The sequence below is a fragment of the Micropterus salmoides genome, unplaced genomic scaffold (assembly GCF_014851395.1).
Source record: "Micropterus salmoides isolate LMB-PRFRI ecotype aquatic unplaced genomic scaffold, ASM1485139v1 Ms_hic_scaffold_13, whole genome shotgun sequence".
In the NCBI taxonomy this organism is placed as follows: domain Eukaryota; kingdom Metazoa; phylum Chordata; class Actinopteri; order Centrarchiformes; family Centrarchidae; genus Micropterus; species Micropterus salmoides.
In genome coordinates this window covers 19,595,398-19,614,421 of record NW_024040374.1, presented here as the reverse complement: position 1 = coordinate 19,614,421, position 19,024 = coordinate 19,595,398, and the positions used below count along the sequence as shown (strand labels likewise).

At 42.6% G+C, this 19,024-nt stretch overlaps 1 long non-coding RNA gene across 4 annotated transcripts in view; it reads right to left on the bottom strand.

Annotated features, from left to right (window-relative positions):
- The window catches only part of LOC119900787, a 125,499-nt gene that overhangs the window by 65,905 nt on the left and 40,570 nt on the right, over positions 1 to 19,024 (bottom strand). For 3 of the 4 annotated variants that reach the window (XR_005444102.1, XR_005444100.1, XR_005444101.1), the window contains one exon: positions 17,281 to 17,402. This is a non-coding gene — a long non-coding RNA (uncharacterized LOC119900787). Of the gene's footprint in view, positions 1 to 9,385; positions 10,493 to 12,031; positions 12,749 to 17,280; positions 17,403 to 19,024 lie in introns of those variants that run through there. The other variant, XR_005444103.1, reaches the window with a different exon arrangement.

Here is a 19,024-nt window from a genome sequence, read left to right as displayed (position 1 = left end):
GGAGGCAGAGTGTTTGACCACCAGTGTTTGCTCACAGTCAGACAGCAAAGCAGCCCCCCATCCTGTCACACACACACTTTCGCCTTGCTGACACGTTCTCCCGAGGGATGGAGACCTCCACCTTCTAGAGGTCAGGGAGAAGGTGGAGGTCAAATGTGTGTATGAGTGTGTGTGTGTGTGTGTGTGTGTGTGTGTGTGGTTGTCTGAATAAGGTTGTGGGGGTCTGACCGGCTAACTGGGGCTAAAAGCTAAGTGAACAAACACACAGCGATGCGCTGTGCTGATCCACAAGAGTGCAAAATACACACACACACACACACACACCCATGCACGCTGTATGTATGCATGCATGCACGCTCTTTAAGGTCAGAGCACAGGGTGAGAATGTTAAATGGCCAAGCAGAGGACATCAAATATTTTCCTATCCATCACTATCAGCAAACCACCTGCCTGAAATCTTCAACTGTGTGTGCATGCATGTGTGTGTGTGGAGGAGAGGGTGGCTGAGCAACATATATAGGCTTAGCTGATGAAACTACTGAGACAACTTGGCTTTATTAGAGCACACATAGAGTCAGACAGACAGACAGACAGACAGGCAGGGTGCGTGTGGGCGCCAGCAGTCGTAGCACAGCAGACAGACAGATGGAGTTTTGGGAGCAGACTGTGGCCGCTCATTCCCACCCTCGGCAACTTTTTATCGCTCTCCTACAGGTGTATCCAGGTAACTCCAAGGCCAGGCCGCTCTTAAAATCCCCCGACAGTTAAGGTAACAGGTAATTGCGGAATCGTACTCGTAAAACAGCCTGTTTGCCTATAGCTGAACTCCGCCCCGCTTGTTTCAGACGCCAAACTTGGGAGAAGCAGGAAGCGACAGCTCATAGGACGAGGGGACATGACATGGTATCGCTCTATTTCTTGCTTGTTCTCTTTCTGGCGCTTCCTCCCGCCTCCTTTTTTCCATGCTTTTGCCTTCATACCAGTCCTTACTCCTCCTCTTCTGTCTGCTTCCCCTCCTTGTTTTCACTTGACAGCCTTTGATATGAGTTATTCCAGTTTTTTTAATTCCCCTCTCTGCTTTCTCGCTGTCTTTATCTCTCCCTCTCCCCCTCCAGCGCCCATATTTCTCTGACTTTATGAGTAACTCTGGCTCCCTTCCCTCTTTTAATGTTTGATTCCAGGTGATAAGAGAAGAGTCTGACTGCATCGGTTAATGTGGTCAAAGGGCAGAGACTGTGCTGGGGAGTGAGGGGCCGGCTGCAGTCAGCCAGTCCAAGTCGAGACTGGACCGCACTAGGCTTTTTGACCATGAATTGTGGGTGGTGGCCCTTTGCCAAGTGGTCTGCGCACAAGCCAGGAAAACATACACATTGAAGCAATTGTCCATATCTGCGTGAAGAGTCATTATCTGACAATCTATCAAGATATTGATCAAGAGTTTGTATATATCTACTGTCACATGTACTTACCCTCTGAACAGTGATAAGATTACTACTTCTCTTTGCACACAGGCCAATAAACACATAAGTGCACACACCCGTATACGCAAATGCATGCATGTGAACTGCTGCACGTAGATTCTACTGTATGTATATTTGTATACACTCAAATACAAACATTGTACACAGGCGAGCTTTTACAGTTCACATGAATGGATGTAGCACCACACGCACATATACTGTACAGTTTACTGTCAAACATAGTCACAGTCCATCTCCTCACTTTCAACAATCACTTGTTTGTCTCAGACCACAAACAAACAACACACTCCCCCACATAGTGGTCATTGACACAGACCGCGACTGAACCCTGTGCTCTGGCTCCTCTCACTTGCTCTCCATCTTTTTCTCTCTTGTCCTCCTCCCAAGCCCTCTCCCTCTTTGTCCCTCTCTTTCTCTCCATCTCTCGGTTTTCATCTGATTTCATTCCTCACCCTGTGCCGGCCATTATAAATTCATTGTATGCTGTCGTGGCTGATTGAAGTGATGGGCTGATTCCTCAGAGCTTCCTGCCTGATGGAGGGTGCTATAGCAAATAGCCCAATGGGTCTGTTTAGATAACACTGACCTCTCGCAAACCACCGCCACGTCTGCTGTAACTGAGCTTTGTGGGACTCACTGTCATCCCTGAGTGGAAGGATGAACAAAAAAATGGACAAGGGAAAGAAAAAAGAAAAAGGGATAACTCACAATTTCAGAGATAGGGTTGGAGAAAGAGAGAATTTGTTATAAAGATTAAAAGGAAGAAAAGAGAAAGAAAGATAGAGATGGGGGTTAGCGAAGGAGAGTATAGAGGAGATCTCGGGTGGGCAATGATTTGAAGCGTATTGTAACTCCCACCTGCCCTCTCCATGAACAAAAGTGTTAGTCATCATCAGGGTGAATTGTGAGGGGAGACAAGGGGCCGCTTCGTTGGTCCCCCTGATCTGCATTCTGCCCATGGGGTTACCAGGGTAACGAGTACAGTACACCGAGAGGCAGGGAGGGTGAGGGGGGCATGGAGAGGGCACTCACCCTTTTCCTTGGAAATGGATATTCATGCCTTTGTTCTGCAGGGGTTACGATCGTGCTGATTAGGGGGGGAAAAAATTGTTTAAACGGCCCGCCCTCTCGGCTGGCCTCACACATCGTGGGGCCGACCGGGCTTCACCTGGCCAACAGATCAGCATTCAAAACAAGTGTTCAATGAAAACAGGAAGATAATGGAAAGCAAATTAATAAGTCTGTCTGTCTGTCTGTCCAGAAGCAACAGCATTCTCTGTTGTTCAAGTATGCCCCAAATCTTTCCTAAATAAGGTTCTCTCTCTTTTCTGCTGTATATCAAGTCTTTTGTTTCTGTGCACGTGTGTGTGTGTGTGTGTGTTTGTGCGCTGATAGTCATCCTGCTAGTGTGTCCAGGCCTATGTGTATGCAGCATGTATCTAAGTCTGTACCCACGGCCTTGTATTTAAGTACCCACTTTACGATACACGCCAGAACACACACACACACACACACACACACATACAATCTATGCTATGGAGAATAATGGCCCATGGCATTATGCAACTCTTTGCACACATTAAGCCTGTTTTTAAAAGTTAGGGAGGGCAATATTATGGCTCATGTTTGAAAGCTGGGGGCTGTAAAACATCACTGTAACTCCCTCATGTGACAAGATGTTTTACAATCACACCATTAAAAGCTATTGAGAGAACGCGGGCCATATAAGCTAGAGGAAGGCGAACAGCAGCAGCCAATGTAGGCAGCATGCTCTCTTTCTCTCCTGACGCAGCACTGAAAACAGGGCATTCCTCACTACAAGGAGTGCAGCTGACTTAAGATAATGTTGTTCTTTAATTAAACTATCTCTGCAGTGCAGTGTAAAGGAGCGGGGGTGAGGGTATGGTAACCTTGGGCAAATGGCTGAAACAATGCATTGTGAATTGTGAGTATTGTAGGTTCTTTGTGTGATAGCGGTGGTGTGTGTTTACACTTTCCAGACTGATCACCAATTAAACCAACCCTCCGCTTGGTCAAAACATGAAACAGGCCCTTGCAATTCAGTTATGAATCCACCATCAGAGCTCATTACAGGAATCAGGTGATCGGGCCTCTGAAACAGCTTTAATTTGCAAGATTAAAACCAGGAACAGAATATTGTCCGGATTAAACACTGTGCATGACTCAGCACATTGTAAAACAATAATATAGACATACTATTTGCAATATTCTGCATGTGTGCTATAGAGGCTGCATCACTTAATCAAATAGGCCTACACATGAGAGTTTTAGATATCTTTGTGTCTACTGTTTGTTTTGAATATCTACTGAATGTAAATGTAGATATTAGAGCACTGAACCCACAAATTGTCTGAATAATAATTAGTCTTATAATAGACTTTTTTTGTTGAGTGAGGTAATAAAGTTGCCTTTAGCTTTTATATTAATTGCTAATAATTAATAATTATTGATAAAACCTACATGTAAGCTAATCTGTCACTCCTGTAGAAATTAATATATGAAACAGGCTTACGTAGCCTAATTCCGGCGTCTTATAATAGTGTTTACAATGTCTTGCAATAGGCCTATGTGAAATACCGAAAATTAGCGGGGGTTCATTTTCCCAGCGGAATTCTTTACGACTTTTAGTAGGAGTTTAAGTCAGGATGATCGTTTTTTGTGCAGTCCAGTAACTTGATCCGGCAGCGTCTGCCGTCTGTAAATTCTTTCAGCTCAAGTAGCGGTGGGTCAAACCGACTACTGCTGAGATTTGAGAGGAATAATTCCGCCATCTCCGTGTTGATCCGTGTCCTGCGGTTTCGTCCACCCGGCCTCAGGCATCTGCGGCCTGACGGAAAGTTGGCGTACAGACCTCAGTCCGATTGAACCTGAGGGACACTGAGACAAAAACATTAAAATGAGGCTTTCAGCCTGGGCTCAAACAACTTCCTGCCAAGTGGCCTAGAGTCCGACGTTGTCTGTTCAAGGCAGCATATGGATAAGACTGTCGCTGAGAATAATCCTGCTACTGTTCATTCAAACGGGGGTCGACCTGCTGATACCCCTGATGGGCTCTAATTTAGGAGGCTGCTGTCCCTGCAGTTCATCCTGCAGTCGCTAGGAGGAGGTATGGATGAAGAGAGGCTCCTCTTTTCTGCAGAGAGGTCTGAGAACTGCAAACTCAGCTTCAGCGAAATCATTAGAAGGGTGTAGGCTACTGTGAAGCAAAGGTGGAAAATGAGCCCATAAATAGGCTAAGCATAGAAATAAATAAAACTAACAAAGTAACAAGGGATGAGGAATGTATATATCATAATTTATATTATTTGGCTATATTGGGCCTATACACAATTTTTTCCGATAATTTATCCAATTAGATATATTTATATATGTACAATTGAATCTCACCTTTGGCCTTTTCAGAGTTCAACCAGTGAGAAACTGTGTGCAGAAAATAATCATAATATGGAGAGTAGAAAAGGGGCCGAGAGAAATTAGGATTCAAGATTTCCATTTGGCCGCCTGAAAGAGACTTAACGCCAATTGTCCTGCTGGTCATCTCCCTCGGCAGAATGCAAATGCGGGGGTCTATAGGGCCTGGTGCGGGAAAGCCATTGATTTGAGATGAATACAGTGGCTACTCTCAGGCCCTTCACAGTTATTAGGACTAATAGAGAAACATAAAATAGTGAGAGAGAGAAGCACAGATCCGCACAAATGCTCTAAATAGCAGGCTACTCCACAGGCCTCTCGGAGAGTTTGGCTTGCAATTTGCATTCCTTTGTGTGACAACTTGTAATCCTCCCCTCAGCATGCCAAGAAACACACAACAGATTTATTGTCCCAGTCAACAAATCGTTTAAGTCATCCCAAACCTATTACTGCCTAATGCAGTGGGAGCCCCCCAGCCCCATGCAACGCCTCGCCTCAACCACCGGAGGCTTGCAAACGCAGACCCTGCGCGGCCGGGGCCCCGCAGCTCCACCGCTTTGTTGGCCCCCGGGTCCATTATACTCGTGGAGCTTTATACCTTCTCCGAGCAGCTTGGGAGGTTGAGAGAGGGATGGAGAGCACGGCTGAGGCTCAGACAGTGTGGTGTCGGGACAGCAGAGCTAAATGGACATGAGGTTTCCACCCGCCGCGGGCCCACACAGGCTGCGCTGAGATTTCACACATTAAAAAGTGTAAGTTTGTGAAAAACGCATGTTTATGGCTTCAGAATAACTTCAAAACACAGCGACCGTGTCCCACAGCTAACCCAGACTTTACCCCGAAACTACTCTAAAACACACGCTCAAATTTGAAGTTTAAATAAAAAAATAATTACACAAAGCAGAAATTGGCATTAAATCCAGCACAAGCGCTCAGTTTCTATTTCTATAAAAAAAACATTTGTGGGATATCAAATGTTGTCTAAAATTGCTGCTCTGGAAATTCTATCTTTGTCGCCGTTTTTTTTAATTTTATTTTTTATCTTTTATTCTTGCATTTCCAAACACGGTCACTATCTTAAGTAAATCATCACGCGTCATATTGTTTTTGGACAATATGACCTATAAGCATGACAGTTGTTTTGGTCCCGTTATTACATTTGATGGAGCACAACCACATCCTCACGTGTCTGCAGGAAAACCATAACACTGTATTTTTGCTGTCTGGGACAGGGCCTGACTGCTGTTTGTTTGTTGTGGGAGGGAGACAGACAGAGGGATGTTTTTAATGCACTTTAAAAATCTTTTGTTTTATTCTGTATAGATGGGTGTTTTTCTTTTTATTAAATTTTTTTATTCACACCATCGTTTGCTGCAGCAAACAGGCTTCTGAAGAGACCTAAATTGAGTTATGGAGTTGAATTAAGCTGAACTGAATTCATATGAACTGAACTGGGAGTAAAATGCAAATAATGAAAGAGTGAGCGGAGCGACAGAAAGAGAGACTGCAGCCCATCTGTGTATGTCGGCCTCGCACCGCAGGACTCAAACGCGGGGTCAGCCCAGAGAGAAAGAGAGAAGGGGGGAGATTTCTCTCTCCCACCAGTCATCGTCCTACAAACACAACGGCCCTTTGATTCGTTTGTTTGGACACACACATTCATGTCTAATTGTTGTATTTCTTTTTTAGTGTACCCCACAAGGCGCACACGCATCAAGCAGGACAGGCAGCGCATATGGCACCGGCACTCCTCTGAAACCACACTAAACAGCTCTGCACAGGGCCAGCGTCTCCCCTTCGCATGCAGAGCAGCAGGCTCGGGCTTGTGGCCCAGCAAGCGTCATTCTCTCTCTATGGAGATCAACACAGCTGTAATTATAACGGAAGTCAATGTCCGTTTTAACATCAATGAAGAAGAACCCTGGAAATATACACTGCATCATAACAAGCCCCGTGGTCACGCATTCAGTCTCAAAAATGCAATCTTATTTTTTAAACAAAACAAAAAAACAAGAAAATATGAAATTAAGCCTATATGGCAAAAGAAACTGGATCTCTTTATGAAATGCAAGTGAACTTGATTGGTTTCTTTTTTGTGTAAAATCAGGGCATGAGCTGATCTGCCATTATTTTAATAAGGATGTTAGTTTCTAAGGACCGAAAGTGGGAGTTTCACCACACTTACATTTTATTTGTCCCTAAAGAGAAGTTTAGGGCCAAATATTGAGCCACGTGATTGACAGTTACAGCCTCCCCTATCAGAGCCAGTCTATGTAACTGTACGTCGCAATGATACGGCCATTATTCCCTGAGTCACTAATGACACGCGGGGAGCTGTACAGTCATCAGGGTGCCTTTAATTGTCTGCTTGCTGCCAGGCTGCACACACCAGCGGCTCCCCTCATTTGTCATAACTTCACTCCCGCATTCAGTATTCTCGCTGCCAACAAAGGCTGATCTGACTATTTAACACCCATTTTCAAGGTCCAGCAGAGGCCGGATTCTATTTTTTATTTTTTTTTGTTCTTCCCTAATCTGTCTTTATCCTTATCTAAACATCATTCATTGTAATGCTTAACAACGACATTATGCAGGTGAATGAAGAGGTTAAGAAAACAATTCTCCATCATTGTACCAAGCGCACAACGGCATGAAACCTGCATCATGCAGCCAAAGCTGAAACACATGTGCTCCATTTCCATACACTGACGCTGCTGTGTGCTGTGATTCACAGACCAACTCCTGGGCCACCAAATAACATCATCCATTACAGAATTCTTAAAGACTTCTAAAAAAATCTATTCTTTATTAGCATCATTTTGCTTGAGATATTTGATTTACATAATACAATTCACATCTAAATGGTGCATTAATTGAGCAGACATGAGCAGATATTTTCTAAATAAATCTAAATAAATTTATTATTTAATGAAAAATAAATAACGTTAAAACACCTAATTAAAATGGTGGTAATAAGCCAAATAGTATACTAGCTCATAGTGGGCTAAAATACAATACTATTTAAAATAAATAATAATAAAAAAAAAAAAAAAATAACTTTTTGTTCTTTTTATTGTTACTGTCATTGTTTGTTTGTTTTTAAAACAGCACCCCAACACCAAAGAAGAAAAAAGTGCTTAATAACCAACACATTTAACAAATGTTTTACATCTGACAGAAGGAGCTGCATGACCTGGCCTGCTGAAGTGGCGCACTGGCATTCATTTATTTTGTCAAATTTAATTTTCTCTGGGAGTGCGTCAAGGCCAATGAAGCCTGGATTTGGAGGGATGTTTGTAGTTGTGCTTGGCAGAGAAAGCTGGCTTGTTTCAAGATTGCATGACCTCGTGTTTCAAAGACTACTTTTATGAGTTTATTTCATTTTCTAATATAATTTCTCAGCTCCTGAGTTTGGCAGGATTTCCACAATGTGGCAAAAGTTGCTATAAATACCCAAGTCTGTACAGGCCAATATCTATTACAATTAAATATCAAAATTCACAGCATTGTTGGTGTGTCTCCCTTGATTTCTGGTACATTTATTAGCAAAAAATATAAATAGTTATTTTTATGAAAAACGTTTGACAAATTAAAAAATAGTTTGAATTAATTTTAAACATAAATCGTAATCTTCAACTCAATATGACCAGGAAGCCCAAAGAAGCAAAATTAAATATAAGAAGTCAAAATCAAAGCGTCTTATTTGGAAGAACTGAGGGCTTAATACGTCTCCCTCAAGGCAAATGTAAAGCCAGAATGACCTAAGCGACATGAATTTCGTCTGAATACATTAGTCTGGCCACACGGCTCCTTGCACACATGCCCTTAGTTAGGTCGTCTCCTTTTGTGAGACTTCCCACAGATTCTCAGCGTAACTCAATCTGTCGACAATCAATTCGCTGCCCAGAGCCTATTGAATAAATTGAATTTTTTCATCTCATCAGAGGAGGAAATCTAATGCAGAAATGGAGTCAGATTTGGCGTCCTCTCAGAGGCGCTCCAAATGTTACAAAAGAAAATTAATTCAGAAAGAAAATTCACTTTTTAGACACTTCTGACACTATTTTGCAACACTAACATCCATGCACATGATAAGTTACAATTTTTCAGTACTGACAGAGGAGTGTATTCTAGTGTGGTGGAGGCAGGGAAGCAGGTGTTTTTTTCTTGCTTGTTGGAGGGTCCCACCATAGTCTCAAGGACACCGTCATCCGGGGTCCCCTATTCTGCAGCCCTGCTTCACCTCTTCTCTCTTCTGGATGGCCTGCTGCTCTCCCCATCCCTCCCCCTCTTCTTCTTGGGCCTTTGATCAAAGCTGGCCTCTCTGCCACAGTTGCCCATCAGGGGGCTCCTCACCCTCACCTACAACAACACTGCCTGCTGGGCGTCCCTCTCTGATGCACACACATGGGTGCAAACGCACAGGGGCAAATGCACGAACCCACACACACAAAGTCACACACAGATCAAGTCCAAGAAAAAAATTTATTCTAGGTTATTAATTTCCAAGGAAACAGCAAGCAGGATGAGACCTGAAGTAAGTTGCGAGTGAAACAACAAGCATATGTGAGAAAGAACAAGAGACGTGTATGTGTGTTTCTCCGCGTTTGTGTGGGTATGTCAGTGTTTTGAGGTTTGCACATGGGTTCACAAATTCACACAGGTTCATGTGTTTTTGCCAAGTGAAAGAGACAGGGAATGCTATCCAGAGTACATGCTATACTTCGACTGAGCAAACACATTATGCGCTGGGAGCTGCATTTTCCGCATACAAATAGACACCAGAACAAACAAGCGCCACAGCTTGCCTACATATGTAGGACTGTACTTAGTTCCACCTGTAAGCTTTTATCTGAAGGCCTGGTGCCCAAGTTACTTCCTCTTCTGTACTTGACCTCAAAACTCCTCTCATTTGGCATGTGTACCCCCAATTATAGACATGAGAAACACTTTGGTCTGCCTTCCAGAGGAACTGAGGGCATTCCAGTACAGAATATTTATAAACTTTTATGTTTTACTCATCGTGGCAGCAAATGTTTGTTGACTTCTTTCCTTTGTCTCACTTGATGGAGCGTTGTTGGTTTCTCTTTGAAAATCCACTGTTCTTTTCCAGAACTGGAAGTAATCCTGTCAAAACATCTGGTGATGACTCAGGCTGCATATCAGATACACATCACATGTGATTCATTATCCTGAGGTTGGTCTGTCCCGGGCAAATTGGACTTTGTATATTTTCAGACAGTCCCATACATATACATGGGACCCGGCTGTGATGACATCGGCCCGATGAAAGTGTTTCCAGTGTTTGTGTCCCAGTTCAAAGGGGTTGATGGGTACCTCCGCTGGTGATGTGACACAGGAAGCACCTTGGGCCAATCCTCTCCACCCTCACCTGCGCCCTCAAGCCCTCATCACCCTGTTACCCCCCTCCCCTCCCAACAACTCTGGGGTTAATTAACTAATTAAGTGCCAATTAAAGCATTAACTGCTTCCCGGAGGTTGTGAGGTAGCACTGGGGAGGGACGTAGAACAAGTGGCCATGGAGTTGAACCAGAACAAGTTCAAAAGGGTTTTATTTCCTAAAACACAATGATAAAAAGAAGGATGGCCACCAAGGAGAGTGGATGAATATATATATATATATAAAATTAATAATATATTAAACATACATTCATTCATCATTCATCAGGGTAAAAATCTTCTCCAGCCATTAAATGGTGCTTTGTGTTTGGTAAATTGCTTAGCTAATTGGGAGTTAAAATTACAAGCTCAATCTATAAATAAATAAATTAGGTATTATTGCAGTTTTGTTACAAAATTGTATTATAACTGATTAGACAATAGGACTGTGTTCTAACTATTAAACCAGCATTTTCTTGATTCACCTGTCACAGATGGATAAAAAGAAACACTGCTTGGTGTTCATATATCTGTCCAACCCGTTCTCATTCCAAGGTCGTCAAATACAGACGCTTTGTCAACGCCCCTCTGCGTCTCATACCCTTTAGCGTCTGTACGAGACGCCTTTTTAAGTCGTGGTTAACGTTTTGAAACGGTTTTATTTGGCTAGGTTTAGACACCAAAACTATTTGGTTAGATTTAGGAAAACCTGGTTTGGGTTAAAATAAGTATGTCACATGACGTGAGTCACATAGGTAATGTAACTTTATATTCTGTAAGTAAACTGTTGACTTTTGGTTTCACACGGGACACAAACTCCAGTCTCCTGGGTTAAAGTCCTGTGTTTGTCAGACCCCTCATACAGATGCTAAAGGATACTTAGCCCATCTGTTTTAGAGGTTGACATTTTTTTGGGAATCCTGCGGGTCACAGGATTCCTGTGGGACGAGACTCAATTTGAGAATCAGAATCAGCTTTAAGTCATTTTGACACTTACAAGGAATTTGCTATGGTGACTAGGTGCCAGACATAAACCTTTATAAATATAAAAATAATGAATAAAAAATAGGTACAAGCTATAAAATAACAAAAGAGACTATTATATATTATACACTGTATAATTTATATGTATAGTACATTTCATTAATTATCACAGGAATGGGAATAGGCAGAATTTTTTTTTACAGGACTGGGCGAGGTGGGCATCATAGATAATTTAAATATGCAGTTCTAATATGAATAAACACCATTTACTGATTTTGTATTATCGAGAACAGGATGGGACGATCCACTCTGTCATCCTCTAGTCTGTATGTAATGCCGAGGGGTGTGACAAAACATCGGGATTTTAAGACCTGGGTATGAGAACGGGCTGATCCACATGTATATACGGTTTAATCCTGCTGGTTCTGGGTGGGTGGAGGTTATCAGATAGTGCCAACAAGTTTAGACAAACACAGCTGAGTCTCTGAAAGTCAATTACTAGACTTATTGTCCTGATACCATCTGAGTTCCTCTGACTGGGTCAACGCAGCCCATCTGACACTTCATGCAGCTTAAAATATGCAATAAGAATTATTTCTGAATATTTGACCCCGAAGTCTACTAACACCTCTAGCTCTGAATGCAGTGTTCTGTGTGTGTGTGTGTGTGTGTGTGTGTGTGTGTGTGTGTGTGTGTGTGTGTGTGTGTGTGTGTGTGTGTGTGTTTTTCCCTACCATGAACCCCTGCTGCTTGCCTGGACTGTGCTTAAACCTTTCAGCGGTCAAAGTTGAAGGGGGAACAAAGAGTCAATGAGGTAAAAAGCATGAAGGGCGATATCCATTCCTCTTCAGAGGGGTGAATGTACAGGACGAAGGGTGGATACATAAGTAGCAGTGCATGTCCATGTAAAGCTCAAATGTTTCCCTTGTAGAGTTGAGGTCAATTTGCTCTCAGTTTACTCAGTTTAACATGTAATTTAAAACTGCACTTCATTTAACGATAACATCCACTCAATCGCAAATCACTTCCTTATAGGTTATTGCAGCAATTTTACGGTTATTTTCAACTTTTATTTTCAAACACAGCTTCTTGGTAGGTTGATTTAGAAGTGAATTAAACTTTGCAGCCTTGCAAAGGGGATACAGCTCCCTGGAAATTGATTTCCTGTTTGCAAGACCCAGGTCCAAATCCTGTCTGTTACCTATACGTCGGTCAGAGAAGCATGGATCCAACTTTACTCTTATGCATGCTCCCAGTGAGCCTATGTTAGGGTTAGCCTTGGCCCTGCTCGTTCCCCACAGGCCCAGTTACTGGACATTTTTCCTCCACATTTAGGACCAACAGGCTGTGTCCCCGGCTCCCCTTCACACTGTGTTTATCCAGGCCGGACGCCACCTCCCTTTCAGCAGGTTCACATGGAGTTCTGGGGTTTCAGCTGGCCCGAGTGACGCCTGTGTCAAGAAATCACATCATCATGACACGGCAGAGAGGGTAGCAAGAAGCAACATCACTGCTGCCGTAAAGAGCGAGGCAGCTCAATGCAGACCGCTCTTAACTTTCCATTCAGTGGGCAAACATGCAGCTTCATAGGAGACTGATGGGAGGAATGCAGGGAAGGAGGGCAGCCAGCGAGAAGAGGACAAATAAAAGAAAGTGTAAAAAAAAAAATCTGAGATTGCAGTGACTAAATGATGTAATTCTTGCTGAGTGAGTAGGTTAAGCTTTAATGTAATCTATGTCACTTTTTAGGCATTTTAGTAGGATGGAGGAAAATTAATGTGAGGCAAAAGTTTTCATAAGCTCTCTGGCTTCCAAGGCATCCACACAAATGTTATGCGAGACAGGGGGAGAGGGAAAAAGACACCATGGGAGTGAAGGCTGCGAGGAGGAGTGACTGACTAAGAAAGGAGGAAGACAAGGAGTCGGGTGGAATGTCCAAGAAAACACGAGACAACAAAACCCAACACAAGCGACTGCAACTGTTAGGCATTATCATCCTTTTGCATGGCCAGAACATTCCAGCAATGCCCATAAGCATGCACAGGCACATACATGCGCAGATTTATACACACACACACACACACACACACATAAATGGACAATCCAAGGAATGCTGACAGCAACTGCTCCGTATGTGTCTTCAGTGTTGAGAGGAAATCTAAGGAATGGAACCGTGAGGAATTTCAGATATCTAAAGCAATCTTTCACTTTCCTCCTAGTGAAGGAATCTAAGTTCTTACTGTTTAGTGAAAGCACTGAACATCTGAGACTCATTCATCAACTACCGCTGCTTGCCTGCTATCCTGAATCAACGCTCTGACTCAACTAAAAACGACGACAAATGCTTCCGTTCTATATGCAGGAATACAGCAGGGTGCAGGTTAACACTTAAACCAGCAGCCTTTTATGAAATATTACCCTCCTACCTCCAAACTCCATTCTCTCTCTGCTCTTTCTTTCTCTATCTCTCATCTCTCCTTTGCTGAATGTTTCTTCTGGCACTCAGCTCCCCTGTCTGTGTGCATCAACAAACACAAGGGGAGGAACCAGCAACTGTATTAACAGATGGCCAGAGTCAATAAAACACACACAAATCAAGTGCTGGACACATCTGTTGGACGCAGAGTCTGACTAATCTTTCTGTGTGGTTCGTCGGGGAGTGATGGAATCACAGCAGCTCAGCCAGATTAGAGGGGACATGGCAGATCACCCAGGGGACAGCAGGCAGCTTTGTAATGGATCGCGGAATGGAGATAAAGCCTGACAGAGGCCAGGGGGGACATGTTTTAGTCAGGCAAAGTCAGTAGCATGGATAAGAGCCAGAAATAAATGTCCCATCACATGTCCATTAGCTTAATGTTGAGAAACTTTTATTGAGCCAAGTTAAATTGTGTGTTTTAAACAAGACAACAATGAAAGTTAGATTCTTCAACCACGATATGTGTACCTTTATATTGCGATATCAACATGCATTGTGAAACAGAGGTTAATGTCTGTTTCTGGTTAATCCATCGAACTAAGTACTTGGCTAAATTAAAGCTGCAGTAGATAAAGTTGGAGAAACTAGCAAGAGACAGCTAGATTTTGGAAAGCAACTGAAAAATAAACCCCCACTCCCTTCAGCTTCCACAGGCAGGTAGGCTGGTAGGCCAGCCAATCAATTCAGTCAGACTGAATAAACATAAAAAAAACTTTCTAAAATAAATTGCCAACCACAGCTTCAGCTGTGTGATGCAACAGTCCAGTTAAACCAATATTGCCAAACGCAATCCTACAAATAGGTTTTCCCATTCTGCTCTATTACACCCACAGATATTACAAGGACAGCAACTGCGGTATAAATGGCAGAAGAATGTCTGACGTTTCCTCTCACGGGCCATATCTTCATATCACCCAACCCTACACAAATCACTAAATACAGGAAAATATGCAACCAGTTTGTTGCTAAACTCACAGAGTATAAGAGATTTCTACTCCAGCAATACTACGCTTAAAAACCCCAGTAAACTTGAAGTGGCAGAGCAATTAGGCTCAAACTGTCCTAATGGCTATATCAAGTTTGTCTGAGACAACCAACTCTGTGAGTGAAGCACTGTAGCTGCTGGTTGTAGCTAATAAAATATACATGAAAGGCAGTGATTAAGAGGGAGAAAAACATGAGGGAAGAATGGAAATGGGGAGGACAGAGAAATACTGTAGATTAAGCCATAAAAGTTTAAAACATTAACACAATCCTGATGAAAGTATAAAGAGTGACTAATAGATCCTTTATATGACAGTTGCTTGAAAGTCATTATGAGTCACCAGTTCTTTGCATTTCATTATATTACATAAGCTACTGTTTTATATAAATGTTATTAACAGCATCAGGTTCCAGATTATTCTTTGAGAAGGGTTCGATCAGTTAGTGTGTCCTCTTAATGCTATGCACAACCATAGCAGCAATGACATGTCCACTCCAGCAGTGTCTTTTGTCACTGGAAAGTCAAAAATTACAGTGAGATTTAATTTGGAATAAGCCATTATGGAGAGGCCAGCGCTGCTGTGACGGGAGAGCTGTGACAGTACACGGAGAGGCCTGCTGCTGCTGATGATTAGAGGCAAGGTTAATGCTGCACAATGTTAATCCCTCATTTGTCGGAAAACATATCAAACAAAAATGTACAGCAAAAACGGAATACCGGTGAGCCGGCTGAAAACTAATGAAAGCTAAAAAAAAGGCCCAAACATCAAACAGATGTAATCAGATGAGGTCGATAAGCATTCGGGCTGAGTTAATTCCAAACAAATTATCTAATCCAGATGTTGCACTCTTAGTGTAAACACAGTGCCCTGCAGAATCATAAAACAAATAAGCATGAAAAAGGTTTAAAGTTTCAAACAGAGCCTAACCCCGGACCGAGACCTTTCCACTGAAAAAAAAAAGAAAAGAAAAGAAAAATCCACACCACACACTTCCCCCGTCCCTCCACCCACCACCCACCTTTGCTGCCTTCTTGAAACAGGAAAATGTAAATATGGTAATATTTAGCACGTGTTTTAAAACAGATCAGTTTTCTCAAGCAGGGAGAAGCACAGAGAGCAAGAAGGAGAGCGAGAGGCAGACGGGGAGGAAAAGAAATTAAAAAAAAAAAAAAAAATGGCCCACACACGATAGAAGGCCTCCCCAGATTTGTGTGTGTGTTCCAGTCTGTGCGATGTGGACAGGCTGCGGCTTCCTCTGTTTGCACACAGTTCCACTAAGAGCTCTGGCCCAGTGCTGATGGCCTTGACACGCTCCAAAACACCAAACTGGATCTGTCCCACTGTGAGTCTAGAGAGTCAACAACAACTTAACAATAGGAAAACACCACTCCAACGGGTCACATCATCCATGTGTACGCCACAGCCATTTTTCATGGAGGAAAAATAGGAGGTGGAAGATACAGGAGGGGAGAGAGAGAGAGAGAGAGAGAGAGAGAGAGAGAGAGAGAGAGAGAGAGAGAGAGAGAGAGAGCAGAGGGAGGAGCAGAAATGGAAACATATGGATGTGTTTAAGGACCACCAGGGAAGGGAAACTTGTGCATTTTCGCATAAACCCCGATAAACTCCAAATATGTAATTACACGGGGTTTAGGGCTTGTCTGTTGCCGATTCATTCAGGAATTTCTGGTTACGTCTCTCTGAGAATTCGGGTGTAACAGGGCTCTTTATCGTTCTCAAGTGGCGGATCTGCTCAGCTTTAGTGCGGCCAAGCCACACACAAACACACACACACACACACACACACAGCCCTGGACCTGCTCAGTGTGAGAGTGCCATTGTCCCCCCCTCCCACCTATTTAACAAGGCGGTGTGTGAAAGAAGAAAGCGGTCAAAAGAAATACCTCCAACTACATAAAAAAGGCAAAGGAGTGGGGACCCTCGTAAAATACCTGCAGCACGTTTAAAGATTTCATCACATCGCAATATTTATAGTTCTTCAATTCCTTGTCAGTGTTTGTAGCCAATTTGTTGTGCTCCAATAAATAGACTGGCCTATTTATCAGCAGACCACATGGCAGCCATTTATGGCGTCTAACAAGAGGCAGATGTGTTTTGTATATGTTTTCACATGCAGGTTTGACGCGCTGACAGGCTCAGACAGATAGCCGAGATGCACAACCTCTGTTCCGACTGCAGTACCGGCTGTAAACATCAGCTCTGATTAGACCGTGCAAAACACAAACATGCCTCCCTGACCATCCCTGAGCCTTATTTGTCTTCTTATGACAAAAGGTATTTGTTTAATACACTGGCTATGTCACTTGCATGAAAGGCACCTTTTCTGCTGCCTGTGAGGCCTGTGCATGTGTGTCTATGTGTGTGTGTGTGTGTGTGTGAGATGTTTTTCCCTGAGTGTAAACGCACACTATGCCTTATGAGTGTACATTTAAAAAGTATCTATTTCTTTGTACTTCCTTGTGTGTGCGCGTTACGTGTGCGTCTGAGTGTTGCCAATTACCCCAGCTATAAATACAAGATCCCCATCCGTCACTGAGTTTCTGGGTGGCTGCAGCGCCGCCATAATTGGTTTCAGATGGTCACCCAGATCTTTCTCTCTCTGCTGCAGCGCCATCACACTGCCTGTGTGTGAGAGAAAGCCGCAGGGGAGAGCGAGGTGGAGAGAGGGGGGAGAAAAAAAAAGATGAGTGACAGGAGTGAATAAATACAGAGCGAGCACAGGAATAAACAAGCAGACACTAAATGTTTCTTTTGTCCTGAAATTCTCCTCAGCCTGTGAGCGGGTGAGCTGCGAGGGAAAGGAGAATTTAACTTGTTAACTCAATAAGTGCTCATGGTTTTGCAACCGGTGTTTTCATTTTGATGCGATTTATTAAAATCAGATGAGGTTTGGGAGACAAGATATTTGGGTCAGATGTGATATAAATGTTGACATATAAGTTATCTGTTATGAATGTGTGTGTACAAAATCACATTTTCTGCTCATTTCAGATTGACATTTAATAACAAAAACATTATAACAATTGATTATTATAAATATCTATTCATAGCTTTAGAAGAAATAAGCAATATATAGCAATTAAACAGTATATATGAAATTTAGTGGTAATAATAATATAGTTTCTCAATGAGGCTTTAATCTATTCATTCAGTTATAATGGCTTGGCTCATCATGGCGATTTCACTTGATGGTATTTGTTTGATGTGATGTTACTTAGGGATTTAGTTGAACTAGGCTTAAGGGGCTGTTTCTCTATCTGGTCCCAGAGGACACTTGATCAATAGACATATTAACAATAAATTAGCAGACTGGGCCTATCGATTCACAAAGCAGAGGACACTGTGACTCAGTGACAGCTGGTGAGTAGTTCAGTCTGAAAAGGTTGGATTAAAGCGGAATTACAAGCCACTAAAGCCACAAATTGTGCCTCTAAATTCAAAGCCTTATTGGCAGAAATATTCGCCAAGTTAGGATAACATTGTGGCTAATAACAAAAGAGAGTGTGAACTTCAGTTGGCAATTTAACAACATGCACTAACATGTCAATAAAATATATTTAATAAAAGCAAATCTTTAAAATTCTACGAGGCCGTCGTACTTCATTTCTTTCTTTATTTAAGGTTCCATGAACAATATAAAATACAAATACACACACTACTGACCCCATTACTGAACATTATCTGCACTTAAAAGATATGTAAACACAAGTATTTTACACCAAAAGCATCCACAAAAAGAAATACAATTTCAGCCTATTTATTAAGAAAAGGTTGTTGGTTTCTTTCTTCTTTATAATACACCTGTCCACCACATGTTAATGTTTATTGTACCATGTAAAATACTGGTGTCAGTTCATAGCAGGCTGGTTCCACCGTTAACAAACTTCACTCTGTATGCAACAGAACTTCTATGAAAAACCCTGTCCAAAAAGAAATGTGGGGAAATTACCTTCACGTCTACAAATGTTCACATGCAAATTTTCACACTACTCACACAATCCTCTTCTCACTGCGCACATCTGTGTTGGCCTAGGCTACCTGTTTTCATCATGGCCGTGGGAAAGCAGTCAAGAGGAGATGCAGTTTCTCTCTCTCTCTCTCTCTCTCTCTCTCTGGTTCGTGTTAATGTAGCGGCGGCTCACCAATTATTACAGACTTTTCTAGCCGGCGCAGCCAAGAGCATGCGGACACACAGGAATCCTCAACCGCTATAAATCCATTAAATCCCTCTCATTAAAGCACGA